This window comes from Benincasa hispida, chromosome 6 (assembly GCF_027475165.1).
Source record: "Benincasa hispida cultivar pf3 chromosome 6, pf3_genome.v1.1, whole genome shotgun sequence".
NCBI classification, from domain to species: domain Eukaryota; kingdom Viridiplantae; phylum Streptophyta; class Magnoliopsida; order Cucurbitales; family Cucurbitaceae; genus Benincasa; species Benincasa hispida.
Window position 1 is genome coordinate 26,964,570 of NC_143483.1, and position 17,412 is coordinate 26,981,981.

The 17,412-nt window shown below is 31.6% G+C and overlaps 1 protein-coding gene across 2 annotated transcripts in view; it reads left to right on the plus strand.

Moving 5' to 3' along the window:
• The first annotated feature begins 12,491 nt into the window (after window positions 1-12,491).
• Window positions 12,492-17,412, plus strand: part of DRP4C (Dynamin related protein 4C) — a 29,517-nt gene continuing 24,596 nt past the window's right edge. Inside the window, exon 1 of one of the 2 annotated variants that reach the window (XM_039033266.2) lies at window positions 12,492-12,670. The gene's annotated coding sequence lies outside the window, so the exon portion shown is untranslated. The remainder of the gene's footprint in view (window positions 12,671-17,412) is intronic. The other variant, XM_039033268.2, reaches the window with a different exon arrangement.

Here is a 17,412-nt window from a genome sequence, read left to right on the forward strand (position 1 = left end):
ATAAGAGGATTCAGTACTAGTAGCTAGCAAGTGGAAGACAAAGAAAGAGTTCATGCAAAAAAAAAGGGGGTTGCTAGGAACGTGGGTAGTCTAGTGATAACACCTGAAATGTGCTATCTTAGTGCCTCTAATCTCACTCAATTATGATAATTAATGTGATTATATTTTCATATTTGTAACAATTCGAGGACATCATGCATTCCAAAGTATAAGGGGTTGTTCGGGGGTAATTTGGAGCAATTAGAAGCTAATTAGAGCAACCGAGCTTTAAAGAAAAGAGAAAAGAATAAATTAGAGCAACTGAGCTTTAAAGAAGAGAGAAAAGACCAAAATACCCCTAGGAGGCCTGGCCTCACAGCGTTCGTCTATTGAGATTATTGCCCTAAATCTCGTGGATCTTATGGTTTGTAAATTGTATAAACAAAATTTTAAATTAATAAAATAAAGAGTTATTTTATTTGTGCGCAATTCAATTCAATAAACTAAGATCCAAGGTTATTGTATGTAACTTGAACAGCATGCGATAAACATATACAAGTGGATCATGTTCAAGTAATAACCTAAAAGATCTATAGTATATGGATACGGTTGAGTGTCTTATTCTAGTGATCCTATGGATACTGCCCACTTTGTAAATATTACAAGAGTTATAAGTGTTATAAACGATGTGATCCAAATGGTTTATATGGAGACATGCGAGTTGAGGTATCTTATATAAAGAGTTTGTATAAGACAGGATCGTGAAATGTTGATTTCTCTTTATAACACCGTTGGTAACTCGTTCATAATCCTGAGTGAGTTATGAACTTCCTGTCTTTAAGGGCATTCCTTTGATTTGTATGGGTGAGAGTGGTCAATATAGTCGACTCAATAAACCTACCATATTGGAGATTTATCCAAGTTGGAAGCTGGGGACATTGCTACACATGATGAAATTCGCTCTTTCCTATCTTTAGGGTAAGTAGATGAATTGCTCCTTTAAAGGTTGGTTCCGAGTCTTGAACAATGAGGCCTCACCCTCTCATTGGCTGAAAGGGGTTTAGTTTACAGTTGTACTATAAACCGATTGTTCGTTAGAGGGATCATGATACTTAAAGAGTAAGAGATAATTACAGGAATAAAGCGATAATTTGATCCAACTGTAATTACAAGTAATTCGTGAATGGTCGACTTACAATAATTGGTTCTATACATGGACACATAAATATATCTATAGTGCAAAGAATGCAGTTGTGGGTCTTTAGTAGATTGATTCACAGTTCATAAATGTTGATTAATTTAACTAAAGAATTTAATTAATTAATCTCGTATCATTGGAGCTTCTAATCTATAGGTCCGTTAGGTCCCCTTACTAGCCCACTAAGGATAAAACAAGAATCATTTAATTTTGTTTTAATTTGAATTGTTTAAATTAAATAAGGGAATGGAAATTAATTGTATGAGATACAATTAATATAATGTATATGGATACATCATAATATAATGTTAATTTTGAATGAGATTAAAAAATTGAACTTTATAATATATATACACACACATATATATTCAAATATTAATTATATTAATGATATTCATATAAAATTATAGGTTAAATTTAAACGTGAATGGGATTCATATTAAAACTATAGGTTATGAGAGAGGATTATATTTGAATATGATTTAAATATATTTTTAATTAAATATGTGATATTTATTTAATTAATTAATTGTTAGTTAATTAGCTATTTTTAATTATTTATTAGATTAGATTTAATAAAATTAAATAAATACAAAAGATAACTCCCGAGGGAGTTATCTATTGCGTGAATGGAGGGAAATTATAGCTCCTCCTTTAGTTAATCTCTCTCTCTATTATTATTTTGTGAGAATTGCAAAGGAATTAAAAACACAATGTAATTTTGGAGAACTCTCAAAATAATTTTCTCTCACTCTCACAAATTTTACAGAATAATTTGTCTGTAGAATTGATTCCCAATATCGATAACATCGAGGATCCCACAATCTGATTCTTGTTTGAGAATAGAAAAGAAGACATTAGTGGTAGTATTCCTTTGGTACTTTTCGTGGAAAAAGTTTGTGTTCGTGGGAGATTCGTTACTGTTTGTGGGAGTTTGTACTATAGAAAGGAAATTCATTGAAGACAGTCTTCAAAGATAAGGTTTCTTTTCCCCTGTAAAAGCATGCTTAAATGTTTATCCTGTGTTTATGTTTTCTCAGTTTTTCATGTTTTCCAAAATTGAATTCAATGGCACTCGAATTCATGTGCTTTCGCATAGGAATTTGATTCCTTCATGGTCGGCACCACGTGCGGCGCAAAAACCAGTAGGCAACAATAGGAAAGAGCATCGCGGTGCTTCAGACTTTGACGAAAGTTCAACGCGTTTGTGCTCACACACACTTAAGGTGAAGGGCATCGCAACGCTTGCCCGATACTGTGGCACAACGCTGCAAAAAATGAGCTAGAGTGCTACGATGTTATAAATATATTCTTTTGTTTTTAGGGTTGAGGAAGTGACTTAAAAAGCGATTTCAAAGCTTTTAGCTTGGCTTTGGCCATCCTTAGCCAAAACCCATGAAATTTCTTTTGTTCTTGCTTTGCAGTCAACATTATAGTATCAGAATTCAAGATTTGATGACTGACTAAAGGCCCCAAATGTCGATTTTGAAGTTTGTGGGCACTTTTCTATGGTTTAATGAGATTTTGTTCGATATTCTTGGAATTTTCTATTTGTTTTTGTTTTCCTCTCCTTGTAATGAATTCATATACAATTTGCGTTTGATTAATGTGACAGATTAGTCATTTTAAGTATAGGTTGTGTATGTATGCTATGCATGCTAGAGGTTTTTAACGAAAGCATGCTTAATTGGTGTAACAAATAGGTTTTAGTTATAGTTATGGTTTGACTTCTAGCATTTTTAGGGTCCCGAGACGAAAGGTAATAAAATCTAAGGAGTGAAAAATGCGTTAGGTTATATTTGACCAATTTAATCTAATGTTCTAATATATCTATGAGCTTAATGCGATTAACTAAGTAAATAGGCTTGTGTGACAAAAGGATCGACATCCACGTTGGTTTTCTAAAAGGAGTCTATCTAGCTTTTTTAAATAGTGAATTAGGCTTGATAATCAGTTAACCCATGAAATCGATTCGCATGGTAATTCAATGAGTTAATCCATAGATAGTCCAATGATCTCTTAACTGAAAAAGGTAATCTCATGTATCGGTTTCTGTCTCCTTCAATCTATCCTGCTTTCTTGCACTTTAAATTCCTGCATTTAATTTTCCTGTCAATCAAAACCAAAACCCCCTGTTTTTTACTGCTTTCCAAAGGCAAATTTAGCTCAGAGAGATTTTATCTTAGGCTCCATCATGTGGTTCGACCCTTTCTTACCACTAAGACTACAAGTTAGTTGAAGTTCTTGATTGGAGATTATAAATATTATTTAAGTTTCGGAAAGAGGTCTACGACACTCTTTCTTCGATCTTTCATCTAGAGACATAAAAAAGGATTGTACTAATAAAGCAGATTCGTCAAAAGACTCTGAGTCGAATGCTAACTCATCTTCATTTCCATGGAAGATGACAACCCGTTCTTCTGAAGAAAGACAAAATGCATCCTCGTGGTACATCCGCTTTACCGTGATAGAGGATGTGATGTCAGTTTCACAAGTTTGCACACGAGGCATTTATGTCGATGACTGAAGAACTTCCGAGTGAGCCAAGTAGGTAGAAGTTGCACCATAAATTCCAACAAGGTTTATCAGCTTGTGACGAAAAAGGAAAATCTTGGAAGGTGAAATGGTCTACCCTTTATGGTGAAGTAAGTTATAATTCTCTGAATTGAGAATTATGATTGTCGGTGAAGACAATGAATGTACTAGAAGTTGTGGGTTCTTCAAATATCTTGCCAAGATAGAATTTGTTCGATTTAAGCAAAATACTAGAAGTGCAGTTGTCCCACATTTTGTTCAAGAAAGTCATGGGTTTCAAGCTCAATAAAAAGAGTATATGCCTTTGGTTTCGTATTTTTCCAATTAGAAACATTTTAAGCTTAGGTGTGTTAACTCTAGTTAAATTTCCTTTTGGATTCTCTAGTTTGAGAGTGGGAAAAATGGTGTGCGTAGTCAAAAACTTTGAGAGAGGGATTTTGTAGTTGGGTTGGGGAAAGATTTATGTGTGATCATAATAATTTCACATAGTGGATTTTTTGGTCTGGGTTTTTTGTCTACTTTGAAAATTTTCCACGTTAATTCTTATGCTTCTAGTATTATTGCTTTCTTTTAATTTATATGTTATTTTTTTGCTTATTAATGTCGTAGTAGAGGGAGGTTTTTTCCAACAATTTCTCACACCATTTTGTTGGGGATGATGAAGAAAATTTTAGTGTTATATTATATAGTTTGAGGAATTGGAACTGTGTTTATTGATGAAGGAATAATTGTCCTAAAGCTCTAGTGTATACTGATGCTAGTCGTTTTGTACTTACTCTCACTTTCTGTGTTCTTCCTTAGAAATGTTTGTTTCCTGGTTGGAGTCATTGACCCTTTTCTTACTTTTTACTAAGTTTTGTTTCATGATATTTGGTGGCTAATGTATTTAGCATCAAATTTTAAAATGTCGATTTCAATGGAAATACGAGGTTTTAATTTTATGAAATTATCAATGGAAATATCGATTTCGATGGATATTTCTGAAAAAAAAATTAAAAAATAGAAAATTAAAAAAAAATTAAGTTAGTAAGTAAATATTTTATGATTTTTAAACAAGTTAACATATTTATTATTTATATTAGTGACATTTCGTTTTTTTTTTTTTTTTATGTTTCATGGATTTTTCTAAGATGTAATGGAGATATCATTCACTCCTCATATCAATGTTGAAACTATGGAAACGTAGAAATATCAATAAAAATATTAACATGTCGATCGAAATTTAATGCTATATTTAGCACTAAGATTTTTGAAGTGGAAATATTACCTTATGCATTATTTTTTCTTCTGTTCGTCTATTTAATTTCAAGATCAAGGGAAATTATATTATATGACAAAAAAATTTAAGGATGATTTTCAAAAATAGAAAAATAGGAAAAATTATTTACACAAAATAATAAAATTTTATTCTTCTTTAATAGAAGCTGATAGATGCTGATAGAAGTCTATCAGTAATAGAAACTAATAGAAGTCTATCACTGATAGACGCTGATAGAAGTCTGTCAGTGTCTATCATTGTTTTTTTTTTTTTACTATTTCTGTAAATAGTTTGACATTATTTCTATATGTGAATTATTTCCGAAAATCAACTTATTTACAATGCAAAAATAGCAAGCTGGCTTTCAGTATCAATGAATTCCAATATTACCCTATTAAGAGTTATTCCTTTCTTCTTCTTCTTTACTATTTCTAAATTTTGCATATGCATTTTTCCTTAATATCATATGAGAATTTCCATACCCAAATTTTTCGAGTCGTACCTCTCGAACGAGTTTTTTCTTTTTTTTTTGTCGTTGCAGCCAATGTGATCTCTCAATTTTTATTTTTTTGTTTAATTTTCATATACTATGGTTGAATCTTCCTATTGATGAGAACAAAAGTAAGACCAATATATCTCTGTTAGAAAGCTGAGCTACCGCTGAAGAAATACAAGGTGTGTTTAGAATACATTTTCAAGTGTTTAATTTAAAAAATAAGTCATTTTGGAAGAAATTTGAATATTTAGTAACCATTCAAAGTAGCTTTTTCAAATGTATTTTAATCGATTTTTATAAAAGTGTTTAAATAAAAATGAATTTTTTGAAAAAGACGAGCACAACAAACCCACGTAACAATAAGCAAAATTCACAATAAACTTATCAAACCTCAATGGTCAAAATTAACCCCATTGATAAACTAACATACCCAAATTTTTCGAGTCGTAACTCTCGAACGAGTTTTCTTTTTTATCGTTGCAGTCAATGTGATCTCTCGATTTTTTATTTTTTGTTTAATTTTCATGTACTATGGTTGAATCTTCCTATTGAAGAGAACAAAAGTAAGACCAATATATCTCTGCTAGAAAGCTGAGCCATCGCTGAAGAAACACAAGGTGTGTTTAGAATATATTTTCAAGTGTTTAATTTAAAAAATAAGTCATTTTGGAAGAAATTTGAGTATTTAGTAACCATTCAAAGTAGCTTTTTCAAATGTATTTTAATCGGTTTTTATAAAAGTGTTTAAATAAAAATGATTTTTTTGAAAAAGACGAGCAGAACAAACCCACGTAATAATAAGCAAAATTCACAATAAACCTGTCAAACCTCAATGGTCAAAATCAACCCCATTGATAAACTAACACCGATGTTAATATCACTCAGTGATATTTCTATTTTATACTCATAAAATCAACTTCTTGTAGTTCTAAATTTCGAATCGACTCTTGAATTGTATTCAACGGATGTCATGATATGTCTAATTCAATTCGATTAATCGATGAATCCTTGAGATCCACCAATACATTTTTGAGCTCTTCGTTCTTACTAGAACTCCAAATAGCAAAAAAATTGAAGTCCCTAAGCATTTTGGGAAGGAAAAACAACAATAAATCAATAAAAATTTAACAAAGAAACTAAAAAATAGTGAATGAGACCAAGAATTTACAAGAAGGAAGAAATGAAGAAAGCATAAGGGACTATTCGAACTCTTGAAGTTGTTTGATTGATAGACATTGTTAGACTTTGACAGACATTGATAGATCGATATTATTTGATTATCAAATTGCACAAATAATTTTGGTTGTCTCCTTGGTCGAACTATCATTGTATATAAGACAATTTAGATTATATAATTGTCCAAATAATTCTTTAAATCAGTGATAGTCTGATAGAATATGTTTGAAAATTGTATTTCTTGTCAAATTTTTTAAATCAGTTTACTTCTTTGAATAGTCTACAACTGATAGTCAATGATAGAAAATGTTGGAAAATTGTAGTTTTTTTAATAGACTTTTTAAAATTAGTTTACTTCTTTAGATAAGTCTATCACTGTAGTTAGTGATAGTTTTCTATTATTGTCTATCGGTGATAGAATATACCTACAAATTATATTTTTTGTAAACTTTTTAAAATCAATTTACTTCTCTTGTTTTATTCTCTTCATCATCGATTACTTTCTAAAAGACTTCACTACAAGAAACAGACGATCTCTCGACATTAAAAACACCATCGAGAGTCCAAGTCAGGAGATATGCTATCTCGAGACGCTATAAAATCACCGTCGGGAGTTATAAGTAACTCTCGACGAAGTGTAACCACTATTGAAGGTTATAAGTAACTCTTGACGGGTTAATTAGCACGTTGGGAGTTATATGTAACTCCTGACACTGATCTACCATGTCGGGAGGTAGGCTGTGAACTCTCGATGAATGAAGTTATTCGTCTAGAGTTATCTCGACACTTACATTTTAAGCGTCGGAAGAAAGCCTTTAAATCTTCCAAACTAGATCTGAAAATCAATTTTGCAAAGCAGCTAGGGTTTGTGCATCGATTTCTCTCCTTCGGATTTTGTTGCCTCTCGTCGTTCTTATGTTTTTTTGCCTCTCGTAGGTGTCCGTCAGTTGATCGTCACCATCATCCGTCGATCTTGAAGGTGGGGATCATTAGTGCCTTTCACCATCACCCGTCAATCTTGAAAGTAGGGATCACCGCCATTACTTGTCGCCCATCACCATTGCCGGTGCCTATTGAGCTTCAGTCGAGCGCCACCGTTGAATGTAGGGTTGTTGTGGTTTATATATCGTGTTGTATGTTGAATTATGTTATCGGTATCTCATTGTAGTTGTTTTTGTGATTTAACTCAGAATTAGCTTTGTTCCTTTTTCCTGTTTTTGTAGATTTGTAGGGGTGGAAAGATTTGTTGGAGAAGATTAAAGGGTGCATTGTTGATTCTAGAGGAGTTGATCTATTGAATCCTTAGGTTTGTGAGTTGATAGCTATAGAATCTTAGAACAATGTTTCACCAATGATCTGAGGATCAATTCTAGATTATTTACTGCTTTCTTTCAACTATTGGAAAAATATCTGGCATGTCAAATTGTAAATGAAACTTCATTCATCGTTGAAGTTTGCATCACAATGTAGGATTTAAAGGTGAAAATTTAGTAGGAACTGGTTATTGCTCTTCGTATATCATATGATCTCAACTTCAATATCTATCTATCCTTTTGATCCCTCTCTCTTTTTTATCTTTCATGTTTTAATTCCAAATTGTTTAGATTAGATTAAAATGATTGTGTTTGGAAGTTTTCTTCTTGATTATGATACTCAAGATCACATTGAAAAATTTCAATGTGATCTTAGCCGCTATCACTGTTTGCATGTTTGTTATAGATTTTGGATTATTCATGTGGATTTTTGAAGAGATTAATGGACTTTTTATTCATAATTTTTTTAATATATTTTTCTCTTTAATTTCTTATTCTTGGTGTTTTGTTTTCTATAATTTGTAGTTGAGAAACGCACCCATAAGTATATAATAATTTCATTCTTATTTCTATGAGCCTCTAAAAGTTAACCACCATTCATTACGTACACAACATAGGTTATAATTTGTTTTGGATTACAAGTTGGGTCAGAAAATGTTTATTTTTAAGGATAAATAAAGAATGGATCAAACTTAGAAATAAGTTGTCAGTCGAGTATAGAGAAGAAGTATCCCAATTTTTAGATATGGCAAAGTTTCATGTTAATAATACTAGATGAATAAGATGCCCATGCAAGAATTGTATGAATTCAATGTGGGAGTCATTAGAAGGTGTAGAACGACATCTATTAACATATGAAATATCCCCCTCATATTGTGAATGGATATATTACGGAGAGCCAGTCAACTTGTCTAGAAGTTTTGAAAGACATATAACTTATTCAATACATAATGATGAAGAAACTAACATAGAGTGTAATGTTGTTGAAGAAAATGAAATGTTGAATCTTATAAACGATCTACAAGTTCCAATTGAAAATGAAGATACAAATTAAGAAGAGATCGAGAATGAAATGTTCTCTAATGGTCAAGAGAGAGATACCACAAACTTATTTGAGGATTTAATGGCTGAACTATATCCTTGTTTGTTTGCTTTGTTACTTATGTGAATATTTTTTTACTTGCTTAATAATGTTATACATTTTAGGTCATTCAGATCAAATTAAAAATAAAAAAATGGCTATCTCCCGACGACTTACTAGTTGTCGGAAGATTTAAGAACTCTCGACAATGTTTGTACATGTGTTAGGAGTTCCAAACTCTCGACGCTGTATATCAAGTGTCGAGAGTTTGACATAAACTCCGGACGGCATATGTTGCCACGTTGAGAGATGTTCTCCCAACGAATATATCTCGACCAAACTCCCGACGACTAGTTAGTCGTCGAGAGTGGATCTCCTGATGCATTTTTTCCCCATTTTCTAGCGATTTTAAGTATAAAAAAAGGGGTGCTTTCTTGTAGTATTGTTTCTTAAAGTTAGAAGATACATTATTACTAAGATAGTGATAAGAATCTAATACTAATAGACAATGATAAAAGATTACCAGTGACTATGTAGTCCTGATAGATAGTGATAATATACTATTATTGTCTATCAGTGATAGACAATCATCATAGATGAGAGAAGCGCTTAAGGCATGGGTTTTTAAAACTACTCGAGCAAATTTTTACTAAATTTTGTGGATGGAATTAGTATCATCTCTATATTTGAAAGATTGTACAATTTTTTCTACCCTTTTGTTTTTTTTCTTTAAGGAGAGAAATACCAATCCTACCTCCTTTTTCCACTTCTCTTTCTCTTCCAATGATACTTGCAAATTAAGGTAATTCAAAAGTCACTTTCATGCATACTTTTCCTTTTCCTTTTCCTAAATTCTTTCTTTCATGACTTTGAAAAAGTGAAGTCCACCACCAATAACTCTTCCCCATTAAGAATAAAGGAAAAGGCAAGAGCAAATAGAAAATATTATTTATTCTTCTTTTGTCTTGACCGTTGGAAGGAACCATGCAACTTCATCCCATCCCTAAATCATCTTATATATATATATATATAATTATATTATTGATGCCCTTTTGTTTATTGGTCCTAAATAAAAGATACCCATTTCTATTCATTTTTTTTATTTTATCATTAAAAAAAAAAAAAAGCTAAATCGTGACCCCAAAAAGAAAAAGAGAATTTTAATTCTTTTTAGTACAAATTAATTTTTTTACTCTTATGGATGTGGTTCGTTTCAAATTTACCACAACTTTTTGATTTGTTAAAAACAAAAACACATTATTGGCAATTATCTTTATAATTGAAACTTTCATCAAGTACGGATAAAATTTCACATTAGTTAGAGAAAAAATGATCGTAGATTTATAAGTAAGGACACTTATTTTTATTGGTATAAGACCATTTAGGTAATTCTAAAAATAAAACCACGAGAATGTATGCACAAAGTAGACAATATCATATCATTGTGGGGAGGGGGGGCTTGGTCTTGGTTGGTCCATGCATTTCTTTAATTTGATGACAATTTGTGTTTTCTCTAAATGCCCCGATAAAGTTTGAATCAAATAACAAGTTGTATATTCTTGCGTTTGTTCTATTTGATGTATCAATTTAATCAAAGTATGAATTTAGTAAGCTTGATTAAAATTTTATATTCTTTTTATATACATATATATTGCAATTATGCTACTTTATCAAAACATGAATTTAAGTAAAAGTTTTTTATTCTCTTTCTTATGACAAACATCGATTTGAATTTTAGTAGAATTTGTACTACTTATTCAAAGTTGAATTTGGAATGAAATTGAACTCCTATATCCAAGACACATGTTCTGCATTTGGAATAGAGGATAAAACCTAAGTTTGAAATTCAGAATATGGTCAAACTAAAATTCAAGGTAAACTTGAGACCTTATCCACAATTTAATTTGTCTTGAGGATAAAAACTTAAGTTTGGATTATTTGAATTTGGAATGAAATTTGAAATATAACCAAATTTTAATTTGAAATAAATTTAAATTTTTATTCGCAATATAATTTGATAGGAGAATAAAAATGATGATATGAATTGGGACAACATCTCACATGAAATTTATGATAATTTTGATCAATACCCAACTTTAGATTTGATTAAAAAAAATAATAATAATAAAATGAATCGGCCATTGTTACTTTAAATTTCATGATAAAAGGCAATTCTTGAGCTTTCTTGTAGGGATATGATTTTAACTTAACCATTCTCTTAAATTTCCTTGTTCCACCTCGAGGTTCATCCATTGCCGCTATTGTTTCATTATGCTAAGAAATGCTGCTAGCTAAACTCACAAAACACTTAGCCTTGGAGATTTGAGGCTATTTTCTTTTACAAGTTTTCACTTTTAAGCAACGTAGATTATTATTTGTGTTTATCTGTATCATGATAAACACATATAATATTTTATCGCAGTGATATTTTGCTGTTATTTGTAAATATTTTCAACAATTTTATCATTTAAAATAATATTTCTATATATATATATATATTCTCATACAATATTTTTTTTCTTATAAATTTCTTTCCAATATAAATAAATTGATAAATAAATAAAATAAAAAATTGAATGAGTAAGAAAAAGAAGGCAGTTCTTTAGTTCATGCATTTTAAATTGATGAGGAATATAAAGGACATTGCAAATATTTTGATAACCAAGTGTATACCAACATTTTTTTAAAAAAATATTGTAAATATAGCAAAGTCTATAAGTGATAGACTTTTATCAGTGATATGGTCTATCACTAATAGACAATCTAAATTTTGTCATATTTATACTTTTTTTACACTATACTATATCTGCTAATACTTTGAGTCTAATTACTATATTTGTAATTATTCTTCTGATAATCATTCAAATTTCATTCCTATTATAAATGAAAATAAACATCATTATTTATTAATAATATAAAACAAACATCATTAGTGACTTTTTAATTACGATTCTAATTTACTCTTAAGATAAGTATACGACATCAATCCAAATATAATTACATATATATAAATATATGTATGTACATTTAAAAAGAATATATAATATTAGAAATTACCGCAAAATGCACCCTTAAAGATGACACGAAATGACTCCAAAAAGAGAATCAAGAGTGAGGTTAGGAGCCATCAACTTCAATCACTTCACTTCATTACCAAGCTTCAATCTTTGCCTCCAAGAAAACCCCTACTCCAATAATGCAAACCAAAGATTTACTCCAAAAAAAAAAAAAAATATTTTAATGATAAAGATATTAAAAATATTAATAAATAATATTAAAATATCACATAAACTACTATCTATGTTTATCTAGTAATTTATTGCAGCTTATCGTAGATAGAGTGAAATTTTGCTAATCCTTATAAATATTTTGATTTATTTTTATATATTTAAAAGACGTCTGAAAATAATAAATAAATAAATACATAATATGTACGGAAAAAGAAAAAGAGGTTAAAAAGCAGAGAAATAGCTCATTCCCACGTCATCTCAATGACATAACTCATATTCTTTCTTCTCCCAGAACCCATTGTTTCCCTTTCTCCATAAATACACAGCCAAACAAATCACTTTACTTCTGCTTCAAAACTGAAAACACATCTTCTTCCTCTTTCTCTTCCAGGGTCTTCAAATTTGTAAGTGCATTTTATACTCTTTAATGGTTACTTTCTATCTCTGTTTTTGCTTTCTGGAAATGGGTTCTTTCTCTTTGTTGTTGCATTTACATTTACTTTAGTGTGATCATCATGTTTCTGTTTGTTTCCCTTGAAATTTCTGTTTGGTGGAATTTTCTTTTCTTTGGTGTTACTGTTATGATCACTACCTGTTTGTCTTTATGCTTGGAGACTTTAGTTTTCTCTGTTCTTTTTCTGTTTGCTTCCCTACAAAACTTTGTATGAGTTTTAGGAAGAAGGAAGATGAAAATATTGGAAACAAATTTGTGGGAGTGGTTTGGGAATGCCAAAACACCTCCCCACTTTGAATTTTCAAGTTGAGTAGGAATGGTAATAAGTGAATTTTGTGAGGAAGCACATTTGTAGAGTGCTTTCAGAAGGGATGATTGATTGGGATGCACTTTGAGAGTGAGTATAGAACCAAACATCAATATAACTGCTTATTATATAACATCACTATAATGCACTCTCAAATCCCAAAGTGAGCACCTTAGAATGAGTTCATCAAAACTGTGAGATGAGTTAACTTTGATTAAGAATCAAAATTAAATTACTCCTTACTCTCCTCTTCCTTGTTGTAATTATTTCATATTCTACCAAAATCTCAGTTCCAAGTACAGAACAACTCTCATTGTTGTTGTTCTTGTCACTTCTAATTCAGACACCTTTACCATAGGGCTCCATACTAACATGAGGGTCAATCACTGCATCTTCTGGAATGAACTTCCACCAAAACCAGTGTGTGTTCCACACTCTGTTCATTTCCTCAACTGGGACATTCTTGGTCTCAGGCTAGAACCAGTAAGTGAAAATGGTCATAAGTGCCAAAAACCCTGCAAAGAAATAGAAGAGACCAAATTTCATGTGGCAAAGCATCGAGAGGACGTTAGCAATAGATACCATTGTTGCGAGGACGTTAGCATAGATACGATTGCCAAAAACCCTCCTCCATGGAACAGAGCCTTTCTGCCAAACTTGTCGACTGTAGCAATTGATACGATTGTTGCAAGGATGTTAGCAACACCGGTTATAATAGCAGACATAAGTGAAGCATTATCACCAAATCCTAGAGATTTAAAGAGAATCGGTGCGTAAAATGTAATCACATCGATTCCTGTAAGCTGTTGGAAGCATGGGATGACGTAGCAAATGACGAGTTGAGGCTTGCATCCCTTGCGTAGTTAAATGGACATCTCTAGTTGAGTTATATTTGCTTTTGCTAGTTTATTAACACTATTTTTTTTATAAGGTAGTTTATAAACACATTTAGTTCCTAATCAGGTTATTGATTTACATACTTAAGAAATTCCATTAAATCTTTATAATACTTTTTTTACAACTTGGACATAATTTTTACCAAATTAATAGTATAAGAACTAAATTGTTATAAATTGGTTATTTAACCTAGTTTAAATTGTTATTTCCATGAAATTTTGGGAAACAAAAATATTATTTAACCTAGTTTAAAAGTATTAAATAGAATTATAAATTACCATGAACCCCACCCTTGAATCTGACATGACTGACAAAGAGACTCAAAATGAGAAGAGAAGGCATCAACTTCAATATTGAGTCTTCATTCATGACTCAATTTGATAACCATTTTGTTTTTTGTTTTATATTTTTGAAATTTGAGCTTATAAACACTACTTCCATTTTTTTTCTAAGACGAGAACATAACAAGAAAACAATAACCACAAACCATTACTCCTTATACTCTTCGTCAAGAATGAGGGAGTGAGTACTATCTAGAAAAATCTCTTTTCAGGTCAAAGAACAATCTTGAAAGGATGTGAAAATGAAATGAGGGAAGTAGGCATATTTTTAGAAATGGAAAACTAAAAATGAAATGGTTATCAGATGGAGTCTTAGGAAGAAAAAAAGATGAATCGTAACTGGTAAGGAAAAGGAAAATTAAAATCAGACATAGCTCATTCCCACATCATCTATATGACATTCTTCATATTCCTTTTCCCAAAACCCAAAGGCCTCATGCCAGTCTCCTTTGTCTCTATATAACACAAGCAGACGAACCACGCTAAACTCTACACAACTTATAGTAGCAGAATTCATCGGAACACTCAAAGTATGGTGGGATTTCTACCTAAATATAGACAAAGTACACAAAATCTTGAACCATAAGGTTTCAAAGAAAGACACCAAAAAATCAAAGTAGAAAGATCTGAAGCCACCACAGAGGTAGTAGTTGAGGAAGAGGATCAAGATGTAGTAAAACACCTAGCTTACAGCATTGCTTTCAACTTTGTTGGAAGCCCAACCATGTACCGGGTGCACAAAGATGAGAGATTTCAAATGGTTTAAAGACGTTCATAACCAAAGTCAAGTCAACAAAGATGGAAGGAATATTTTATAGACGACCTTCCAAGTTTTATGTCAGAAAGAGTGTACAACTATCTAAACAAAGAGTATGAGCATGAGATACCATGGGATGATCTCACTTATGGTCAACTCACTACCTTCATAGTAGAAAAAGGATTGGAAATCTGCAACGAGATCAAAGTGTAGAATAAAATCCAAAAGCTCTTAAGCTCTCACAAAAAAAGAGATGACCCTTTTCTGTGAGCAATATGGATGTGGAAGAATAGAATCACCCGCAATGTCGAGAAAGAAGGCATCGCATAGAAGGACAAGTTACCATAGACCAAAATTCAGGTCATACATGGATTAGTTTCAACAAAAGAAATATCATCTTTATCACTAAAACACCCAAAAGGGATTACCAAAAGGGAGTAACTTCAAAGAGGAAATTCAATAAAAGAAGAGCTTCTAATGAAAAAGGAAAAGGAATATGATGCTACAAATGCAGAGGTGCGGGACATTACACCAATTGATGTCTGGGAAAACAGAAAGTCAATGACCTTGAGATCGATGAAGAATTAAAATGTCAGATTCTCAATAGATTAAACTCGAAATCAGATTCTTCAAATTATTATGACTCTGAGGAACTGCCTAATGAAGGAATAAGAACCAGGGGAGGAGCTTATACTAATGTCTTAACTGCTGAATAAGGTTTTATTCAAAGTAGCTAATGAAGTCAAGGATGTGAACTTAAAAATATTAGTCCCTGAGACACTCAAAATTTCGTTGGAAAAGAAACCAGTTGATACATCAAGAGTAAGAGAAAGGATTCAAAAATCTAAAAAGGTTACAGATGAAGACTTACCGTCTGAAATTAAACAACCCAAGCACGAAATTGCCCAAATTCGCTTTGATCATAAGGTTGAAATCTCAACTATCAAAAATGAGATTGAAGGATTAAAATCTCAAAATATAATAGAAGACAGTGAAAGAGAAGAAGAAATCCCTGAACCTACAGAAGAGCGAATTTCCCAATCATATCACTAGTATTCATTACCAGAAATGACTCTCCATGATAACACTAAAAATTCAAGACTTCTCAATTACACCAAGGGCATTAATTGATTCAGGAGCATATCAAAATTGCAGACAACAAGGATTGATTCCTACAACGTACTTCGAGAAGACAACATAATCTCTTTGAAGTTCAAATGGACAAAGAATGATGATACAATACAAATTGACAGATCCTCATATTTATAATGAAGGGTATTTGTTTCATTAATTCTTTCTTATTAGTGAAAGGTCTGGAGAAAGCATTGATTTTAGGAACCCCATTCCTAACTCAACTATATTCAAAATATCCGAACTAGGGATAAGTTTCCGAATTGCTGGACAAGAAGTAATGTTCAAATTTATTACTCTAGTAGTACCTCATGAGGTAGGAAATCTAGAGGTGTCAAAAGGAACTAACTCATCAAGAGGAGACAATAATAGATTTAGTGTTCCTCAAAGAACAACTGAGCTTCAAAAGGAGAAGAAAATCGTCAAGAAGCTATTATGCAAAATAAGATCAAAGACCTCCAGTCCAAGATCAGATCAGAAATTTGTTCAAGTATCCCAAATGCCTTTTGGGAAAGGAAGAAGCATATCATTGACCTTCCATATATTAAAGGTTTTAGTGAATTAGAGATTCCGACCAAAGTGAGACAAATTTAGATGAACTTAGAGCTTTTGAATCATTATAAAATAGAGATACAAAACCTGCTACAGCAACGAATGATCATACCTTCAAAGAACACATGGTCATGTGTTGTGTTCTACATCAACAATCAAGCTGAAAAAGAACGAGTCGTTCCCAGGTTAGTAATTAATTACAAACATTTGAACAAATTTTTGGAATAGATTATATCAAATTTCCCAACAAAAAAGATTTACTCAAATGCATTTCAAATGCAAAAATCTGTTCAAAATTTGATATGAAATTAGGATTTTGGCAAATCCAAATTTCTGAAAAAGATAAATACAAAACAGCTTCCAATGTTATGTCATTTGGGCTAAAGAATGCCCCATCAGAATTTGAAAGATTCACGGATGACATTTAGAATGATTTGTAAGAATTTTCAATAGGCTATAGAATGCCCACTCCCTTCAAGTGGGAGATGGAAAAAAGGAACTCGATCATAACACTAAAATCTATGTGCTTGGCTAACTAGTCAAAGCACCCCCAAAAAAGATGTTCCAAATCAAGCGGAAGTAAGTACAATCGTACAATAAGTGATCGAATTAAAAAAAAAGGCCCAAGGACGACATCTTCCTCAAGAACCTATCCAAGGTATTAATTCTTCCATGAATGGCCTGTGCCAAATAAAGAACTTCACCTT